Here is a 10,246-nt window from a genome sequence, read left to right as displayed (position 1 = left end):
GGATTGATAGGGTAAAAAGTGCCTTAGACAATAGAAATGTGAGATCTGATAACGTTGGAGTCTTGACAAGTAACAGACTGATTTGGAGGAAAATGGTATATAGAAATTTAGTAATGATGTAAATTTTTCATGTAGTACTATCACATCCTGTACACCCCTTGAGGGTACATGGCAGGAAATTGATGATGAGGAGGAGGAGGCGGAGGAGAAGGAGGAGAAAAAAAAGGGCACAAACGCGCAATTGTCGCATTTTTGAGGACACACAAGGTCCTCAAAGATGCGACATATTTGAGGACCTTGTGTGTATGTAAGTAATTTTGCTTACATGTAGCATTATTTAACTTCACGATTCATAGGAAAACCAGCAATACATAGAATACGTGAAATTAACACTGTTATTATCATAACGCCGTTAGAGGACGATGAGATTGCACAAATCTTGTAATGTTTTATTCATTTGAATATCACCCGATTAACTTCTTATTTGCACTGTTTGAATGGTAGAATAGCCATATACCTATATGGAAATCAACATAGTCATTCAAGCAATTCCACGAGTTATAGCCGATAGGTTTGCACTTTGAGCTGAACCACACCACTTGGGAAAATCAATGTTTTTTGAATATAAAACACGAAAAAATGCAAATTTTAGTAAAGTACTTGATAGAGAAACAACGGGTTATTTTCGTGTTTTTATACAATAATGCTATAAATGAGCAAGTCGTAAATTTTTAGTAAAATTTTACTTATTGTGGAATTTAACTTTGCGATTGATAGAAAACACAGTAATACAGATTATATATACTTGAATTTAAAGAATAACGATCAATATGATGTTAGAGGGTGCAGAAATCGCACAATTATTTAACTAATAATCATGCTTATTTAAGTAATATTCTTTAGATATTTTAACTTAGCGATTGACTGAGAACACTGCAATTAAGAGTATACGTGAATTTAATGTTGTAACGACCGTTATGCCTTTAGATTGCACTGAGAGACCACAATTAATGAATATCTTGCAAATTTTTTGTTAATTTGCAAATTAACAAAATTATTTACACCGCTTGTGTGTTAGCAATTCCGTATGACTACAGAAAAATCAACGTAGTCCTACAAACAGTTTCACGTGAATAATAGCCAATAGGATTGCATTGTGATCAGAACTACTGAAAATAACCACACTTCGTGGGTATTTCAAGGTTTTTTTCAACACGAAAGCACTAAAAAATGCAATTTTTAGTAAAATGCACAAACGCGTTATTTTCGTAGTTTTACACAAAAACGCTATAAATTGGAGCACGCTGTGTGTATGTTAGTAAGGTTGGGTACATGTAGCATAATTTAACTTTATTTGACAGAGAACAGAGCAATACATAGCATACGGGAATTTATCATATCTTGCAATTTTTTATTAATTTGCATCACCTGATTAACATTTTATTTGCACCGTTTGTTCGAGGTTGGTCTGAAAAGTTCTTGCCCTAACAAGGAAAAAAAATAATAATTTCTAAATAATTTATTTTTTAACATAATCACCCTTAAGACTAATACATTTATTCCAACTATGCTCCAGCACCATTATTCACTCCCTGTAGTGGTTCTCAGTAAGATCTGCAATATATCCAGCTTTTGCAAAATACCCCTTAATTGCCTAAACACCTTTGTGAGCAGTGCATTTTTGTGCATTGTCCTGATGAAAGATGCTTTTTTCTTTTCTTCTGCAAACCGGGTCTTTTCTCACAATTTTTTTCGTCTAATCTGGTTAAAAGATCGAAATAATATTTTCTGGTTATTGTTTTACCAATTTCAAGATAATTAATAAACAAAATGCCTTTAGCATCCCAAAACACCGATGTTCTGACCTTTCCTGCTGATATAACCGACTTTGTCTTCTTTGGCGATGAACAACCGGCTTCTGTCCACTGTTTTGACTGCTGTTTGGATTCTGGTGTGTAATGGTGAATCCAAGTCTTTTCCATAGTAATAAATCGAGGTACAACATTGCTTGGAGTGTTTTACAACTGATTTTCAGTTGGCGTTCTTTTGAAATGTCTATAGTCTCAGCAATTTCACGCACTTTGACTGGCAGGTGATCCAATAGCATATCGTGCAAGTGATCAATGATTTCTAGTATTGTTACACTTTTTTTGACAACCTCACGTGGATCATCTTCGAGGCATTTACTGCCACATAAAAATTCGATATCCCATTTTTTTTTCATTGTAGAAAACGAAGGAGAAGAGGGCCCATAAATTTTATAATTCATAAATTTTTTTTGAGAATTTTTTGAGAATATTTAAATCACACGATAGTCAATTTTATCCCTTTCAATTCAAGGAATATATATACCCACATTTGCTTCAGACAGCCGTATAAAACAAACTACTTGATAGAATGACCTGCGATTTCGCATGGATGCTTAGGACAGATGTCAGAACTTATAAAAATGCATCTTGCCAATAGTGTTGCCATCTATGGTCGAGGCCGAGAACTTTTCAGATCGCCATCGTATGTTAGCACGGGCATATAGATTAAGAAAAATCAACGCATTCATATTATCAATTCGGCGCGAATAATAGCCCATAGGATTGCATTGTGAGTTGAGCTGAGTGAAAATTTCTGTCAAGTACGGGAAATAAACACACTGTGGGTATTTCGAGGTTTATTGAACAGAAAACACGAAGAAATGCATTTTTTTTATGCATTAATGAGAACTAAGCGCCCTATAGGACGCTTAGTTCTCATTAATTAATTTTCATATTACCCGATTAACGGGTATTATGAAAACATTTGCAGCGTTGAAATGTTAGCTCTGCTATACAGCTACATGGAAATCAACATATACTAGCAGTTGCGCGCGTATAACACCCGATATGATTGCATTGTGAGCTGAAAGTAGTGAAATTTTCTTTAACTACTGGAAATAGCCACACAATCGTGGGTATTTCAAGGTTTTTAGGACGGAAAACACGAAAAAATGAATTTTTAAGGAAAGTGCGCAAACGCGTTATTTTCGTGTTTTTACACAAAAATGCCAAAAATTAAAGCATGTAGTGTGTATTTAAGCAATTTTTGTTACATATAGCTTGGGCCGTTCCGTGGGTTTGCGCCGCCTGGATGCAAAATTTCTGTGCCCCTTCCCCACCTTCCATTAAAAATTAAAAGATTCCGAAATACAATAGCACATTACTCTCCGACCATAGATTCGAGACGCTAGTATGGAAACTTGCAAAGAAGAGTCAGTTCATGTTGAAGGGGAAAAAGAAATAGTCTGATGTACGAATTGGTCACCAACACCAAACACCAAAATGCTTTATATGTAAAATTTTCCAACTGTTATACAAGCAAAATAATTACCACTTTAGAAGCTACAATGTTCATGTTAAAAAGAAAAGTTAATTGTCCTACGTGTAATAATAAATAACTCATCCCATAATACGGATTGATTACCCTATTATCGGAATGGATTCTCCTTCTGCCATGCGCAGACGTGTCGAAGAGTCTCGTATCTGTGGGTATACAGTACTGCACATTAAGAGGAATGTATATCAAAATAAAGAAAAAACACAAATAGTAAAAAAAAAAAAAATTGGTTTTATTCATTTCCTACTGAGACGCTCTTCTTGCTTTCATTACAGAAAACTCTTTTATGATATCTTCTAAATCTAAATTGCTACATATTTCATTTTCTATACTTAATATGGATACATTTTTCTTAACCATATCGTAAGTGATTTTTCATTCATTTTAATTTTGAAAAGGATCTTTCTTGAAAAGCAACTGTTAATGGTATTGTTTTAAAAAATACGTAAATCTCTTACAAATTCGGAAATAACGTTGTTAAATTAACTATAACACTTTTTTTTGAATGATAGTCTAGTGAGTTTTAATTTATCGTACTACATGTTGCACAGATTTTTGCTATCGGCATCTTCAGGGAATACAATTGGCAAGCTATATGAAGTAACAGACTAGGTTTTAACTGACAGTTCTAATTCATACAAAATTATTACTGTGCGAGACAATGCGCGTGTCTCGGGAACATGATTTATTTGTTACGAGACATAAGGTAATTGGCGTGAAAGTTCATTTTTTTGATGTTTAGTGATCTAATTAAAGCTTTCCAAATTTCCATTAGGATTAGACCTTCATTCTTATTTTAGGTTTCCTGTTGAACGGGCGACCGTAGCAGCCTCCTTGAAGGTTCTGCAATGGTAGTTCTCTTCTATATAGGGCATATGACTCTTATCCCTCTCGATGAGATGGTTGGTAGAGGCAAAGTGGCAAGAAAGGCCTGAAATATCTTGTCTGTTGTTTCTGACATATCCCATGTGCTCCTTCTGTCTCGTTTCGAAGCATCTAGAGGTCTGACCAACGTAACTAACTCCACAGGAGCAAGGTATATTATGTACTCCAGAGTAGTTGTAGAATGGATGAGGGTCTTTCGGTAATCTCAAAATTTTCCGAATAGTATGACCGGCTTGAATGCTGTTCTAATATTGTGTGGTTTTAGAAGGATAGCCAATTTTTTGGAAATGCTGTTGACAAATGGAATAGTTAGAGTACTGATGTATTGGGTGTCATCACATTGTCTTTGTGGTATATTCGAAGATGAGAGTCTTTTTGGATAACCATTTAAGGATAGCTCTCTGGATATTGTAGTTAATTCATTTTGTAAGTGATCTTGGTCTGTTGTGTAATATATAGCTGTTTTCTTAAGCATATGGATAATGCTAAGTTTCTGGGATATATGATGTGACGAGTTGAAATGGAGGTAACGTCCAGTATTCGTAGGTTTTCTATACACAGACAGGTTGATACTGTTATTGGTTTGTTTCTTTATTAGGATGTCTAGGAATGGAAGTTTTTCATCTTTTTCAATTTCTAATGTGAATTTGATGGTATGGTGGAAACTATTGATTTGGTTGAGATAATCCATTAGTTCTTCTTTCGTATGATTCCAAATGATAAAGATGTCATCAACATATCTGTACCAAGTTTTCGGTTTTGGGGTAATTTGAGATAACATTTTAACCTCTAGGTCTTCCATGAATAAGTCAGCACAAGAAGGAGAGAGACAGAGGGGGGGGGGCTACCCATGGCTAATCCGATAAGTTATTTGTAGACTGTTTTTTGCCAAATTAAATAGTTCGAAGTTAAACAATGATTTAACAAAGTACGGATGTTTCTTGGGAACAAGTTGTCTAAGATGTTGATGACTTCCACAACTAATGTTTGTAAACACAGATGTGACGTCAAGGCTTGCTAATTTATCATCTTCAGAGATAGGGATGTTTTTTAATTTTTCCATAAAATGTTGTGAGTTTTTAATATAAGTATCCGAGTTGTGGATGTGTTGTTGTAAAATCTTGGCTAGATATTTAGCGAAAAACCATAACCACACCAATGAACTCTTACGTGGAATGACTAACTCGACTATGGACTTAATAAGAAAGCTAAAATCCATGCACCCGTTGACTCCAAGATTGTATGGCGTTCCTAAAATACATAAAGAAGGTATACCATTACGTCCAATAGTTGATGGAACCTATTCTGCTACTTACCAACTGTCTAAATATCTAGCCAAGATTTTACAAAAACACATTCACATCTCGGATACTTATATTAATAACTCACAACATTTTATTGAAAAATTAAAAAACATCCCTTTCTCTCAAGATGATATACTAGAAAGCCTTGAGGTCACATCTCTGTTTATAAACATTCCAGTTGTGGAAGTCATCAACATCTTAGGCAACTTTTTCCCAAGAAACATCACTACTTTGTTCAATCATTGTTTAACTTCGAACTATTTCATTTGGCAAAATACAGTCTACAAACAACTTACCGGATTAGCCATGTGTAGCCCCCTCTCTCCTTCTTGTGCTGATTTACTTATGGAAGAACTAGAGGTTAAAATCTTAACTCAAATTATCTCAAAACCGAAAATTGGTACAGATATATTGATGACATCTTTATCATTTGGAATCATACGAAAGAAGAACTAATGGATTATCTCAACCAAATCAATAGTTTCCACCATACCATCAAATTCACATTAGAAATTGAAAAAGATGAAAAACTTCCATTCCTAGACATCCTAATAAAGAAAAAAACTAATAACAGTATCAACCTGCCTGTGTATAGAAAACCTACGAATATTCGACGTTACCTCCATTTCAACTCGTCACATCATATATCCCAGAAACTTAGCATTATCCATATGCTTAAGAAAACAGCTATACATTACACAACAGAGCAAGATGACTTACAAAAAATAATTAACTACAATATCCAGAGAGCTATCCTTAAATGGTTATCCAAAAAGACTCTGCAACAAGATTCCGTTTTCGGATATACCACAAAGACAACGTGATGACACCCAATACATCAGTACTCTAACTATTCCATTTGTCAGCAGCATTTCCAAAAAATTGGCTATCCTTCTAAAACCACACAATATTAGAGTAGCATTCAAGCCGGTCAATACTATTCAGAAATTTTTAAGATCACCGAAAGACCCTCATCCATTCTACAACTACTCTGGAGTACATAATATACCTTGCTCCTGTGGTGTTAGTTACGTTAGTCAGACCTCTAGAAGCTTCGAAACGAGATAGATGGAGCACATGGGATATGTCAGAAACAACAGACAAGATATTTCAGGCCTTTCTTGCCACTTTGCCTCTGCCAACCATCTCATCGAGAGGGATAAGAGTCATATGCCCTATATAGAAGAGAACTACCATTCCAGAATCTTCAAGGAGGCTGTTACTGTCGCCCGTTCAACAGGAAACCCAAATAAGGTCTAATCCTACCGGAAATTTGGAAAGCTTTAATCAGATCACTAAACATTAAAGAAATAAACTTTCACGCCAATTACCTTATGTCTCGTAACAAATAAATCATGTTCCCGAGATACGCGCATTGTCTCGCACAATACTAATTTGTATCAATTAGAACTGTTCCAAACCAACGTTCAAATATTCAAACGTTCTTAAAGTATAATAAATTTAGTTTAATCCTTTATCCAAGTGTGTGCAAACAAAGTTTGCGCCTGAAAGTATCTTCAGGACTGGAGTAAAGTGTTACAACACCAGGCAACTCCTTGCAATGGTGGAGCAAGTTACCAGCACTCCTATCTCAGTATATCCAATAATGCAAAACACATCTCCTTGCGGATATGTATAATGTTATGCATTAAGGGAAGGGTCGCTACCCAGACTAGTTTCGACCTTAATTGAGGTCTCTTCGGTGGGATGACCTTGCTAATGCTTCTGCCTGGTATCTCCACTTGGGCCTGGCTTCCACTGAAGATCACACATTTAACGAATATCTTTGAAATTTTTGTTAATTTGAATATCACCCGATTAACTTCTTATTTCACCTTTGTAATGTTATTTCTGCCACATAGTTACATAAAAATCAATGTAGTGATGCAAACAGTTGCTCGTGTATAGCAGTGTTAAATCTTGAATAAATGGGAATTTTGTAAAATAATACCTTTTATTAAGATTTCACAAATATCAAAATTCCCGCTAAAATACTTGTATATTAATAGATAAACTTTATATAATTGTAATAGAAATAATGTTTTCTTTCTTGAATTATTGAATAATGTAATATCAAAAGCTCTCTATGAGAACAAAAGAGATTGTATAAGTGGTGAATTGTGTATAAGTATACCAATGTCAAGCTAGAGTTCCAGACAAAATAAGAGGATTAGTGCATGACCTAAGGCCATAATGTACGCAAAGGTGAACGTTACGCTGGGTTTTTCCCGTCGATGTGCAGGGACAAGCAACGGTATCGGGTGCAAAATATCGAGGTGCCCAGTGGACGATGACGTAATAACGGGAAGGTCATCGGAACCGCATATACAGAAGTTGCCGACGCCGAGAAGCGGTTCGCTTTTTTTGTTCCTGTTGTTTCCAGAGAGCTGAAGTTCCAGTTCGATTGGGAGTGCAGTGTCCGAGTCTAGTTATGCGATCAAGTAGTGTTCCAACGTAGGATTTCGGACTTCGCATGGCAGAAAAGTTATCGTAAGCCGAGAAGATTATACGGAAGTACAAGGTTCGACAATGGCAGCTGAGCCTCGCTGAGATCGTAGACATCGAATCGTGACCATATTCTCATACAGATGAAGGAAATACGAGCCACAGGAATTCAGTTGATTTTCGCAAATAAAAGCTAGAGAGATCCCGACTTCAAAACAAATTAAGAACTTTCCAATTGTATAGTAGGAAGCATAAGTAGTAAATTTTGTGACAGTGAATGAATTTAACTGGAACTGTACTTTATGTAGTGATACAGGACTCTAGGAATTAATTGCTCCGTATCAGAGAACATAACTAAATTGTGAAGTGAAATTTTTTTAGAGTTTGATCAAAATAGATAGTTCTTGAACCTGAGTTTATGTGATAATAGTCTAAGGTATTCTGAGTAATTAAGGTGAAAGATTCTAGTCACATGGTCCCAGTAAGATTTTATGTTGTTAAGGAACATGAGTGTATATAATATGTCGGGTTGTTTAATAGAGCTTTTATGCTAGACAGTCAAATTTAATGAATGACAATTGTGTAACCCTTTCTTTAGTAATGAATAAATTCTTTTCTTGTCAATCAATTAACTTGCCTGATCATTAAGTTCAATGCACCGCTCATAAACTGAACTTATGCGGATAAAAATTGAATATAGTCACGACTGCATAAAGAGAGAGACTAACGTATTTATTGTATAAGTATAAGGTAGAAAATTAAGGATTGTGTATCTTACTAAGTGTTTTATTCTTGGATAAAGAAAACTCTCTTATCTAAATAATTTTGGTGGAGCAGCTTAAACCAATAAATTTCCAAAATTTGAAACAGAATAATCACTAGTAATCAAACAAAGAGATTGGCTCCAGCCCGAGGCATTTTCTTTGTTAATAGAGTACACACAAGCATTGTATTAGTAGCGGTTATAAAGTTTGAAGTACTATCAGGATTAAGACTAGACAGAATTTTATAAGATAAATCGAAGATAGTTGAAGAACTAAAGGAAATATATATAAATAAGATAAATATAAACGAATATAACAAAACATTTTACAGCAGCCCTTAGGTAGCATCGTTAGCTAAAATATGTGAATTTTTTTCCAGTTACGTAGAATAAGCATACTGAAAATACGAAAAAAATGACCATCTCGCTAAAGTCCAATTTCCAGTTGCTTTCGAGATTTTAACCAAAATTCCTCTGAATATCAAGGTCCTGCGAATTTAAGCAGTTTACGAGTAATAGTGCATTATTTAACGCAACGCTTGAAAGGGGACACAGGAATAGAATGTATTCGTGAATTTAAAGTTCTAACGCCCGTTCTTGCTGTGATCGATGAATTAATGAATATCTTGCACATTTTTGTGAATTTTTATATTATCTGATTAATTCTTATTTGCACTATTTTAATATTAGCACTTTAATATTTATCCACCTAGATATCAATGTCGTTTTATGCAGTGTCGCAGGTGCATTACTGACTATTGATAAGGATTGTTATCCAAAATGTTTGAAACTTTTTGTCAACTCCAGGATATAAGAACACATTGGTCCCATTTCCATGTTTTTTAACTGAATACATGAAAATGTCTTTTGCAAGAAATGCAATTTGGAAAATACACTTTCCCGTTTGTTTCGAGTGTTTACAACAAATGATGTGAATCGAAGCAGATCGTGATTACTGAACAATTATCGATATACAGTGCATAATTTTATATGGCGATTGATACAGAATAAATAGTTGCTATTTATTATACAATACATATTATACATGAATTTCACGTTATTACGCCAATTCATTCAAGTAGATTGCGCTGGGATCTCTCATTTAATGAATATCTTTCACAGTAATGTTAGCACAGTGTACCTACCTAAAAAGATATGCAGTCTTTTTTGGGTAGGTACCCCCCCCCCCCCTGAATACGCCTGAATCTGTGCGATCAGATTCAGGCGTATTACAGTTCATGAGTAACATTGTGAACTGAAATGTGTGAAATTTTCTGTCATGTAGGGGAAATCAACACACATCGGTCGATTTCAAGGTCCTTGAAACAGGAAAGAGGACTTCAGAGTAAATTGCAGTTTCGATTTATTTTCGAGTTTTTATAGAAAAATACAGTTAATCGGAGAAGCTCTTCGTGCGTATTTAAGTAATTTTCGCTAAATATTGCATTATTAATTCAAATTGCTCTTCAAAAAAACCCCAGCA

The sequence above is a fragment of the Typopeltis vanoorti genome, chromosome 11 (genome assembly GCF_054136105.1).
Source record: "Typopeltis vanoorti isolate ZY-2024b chromosome 11, IOZ_Tvanoo_1.0, whole genome shotgun sequence".
Taxonomy (NCBI): Eukaryota; Metazoa; Arthropoda; class Arachnida; order Uropygi; family Thelyphonidae; genus Typopeltis; species Typopeltis vanoorti.
Note: the sequence above shows the minus strand (reverse complement) of the source record.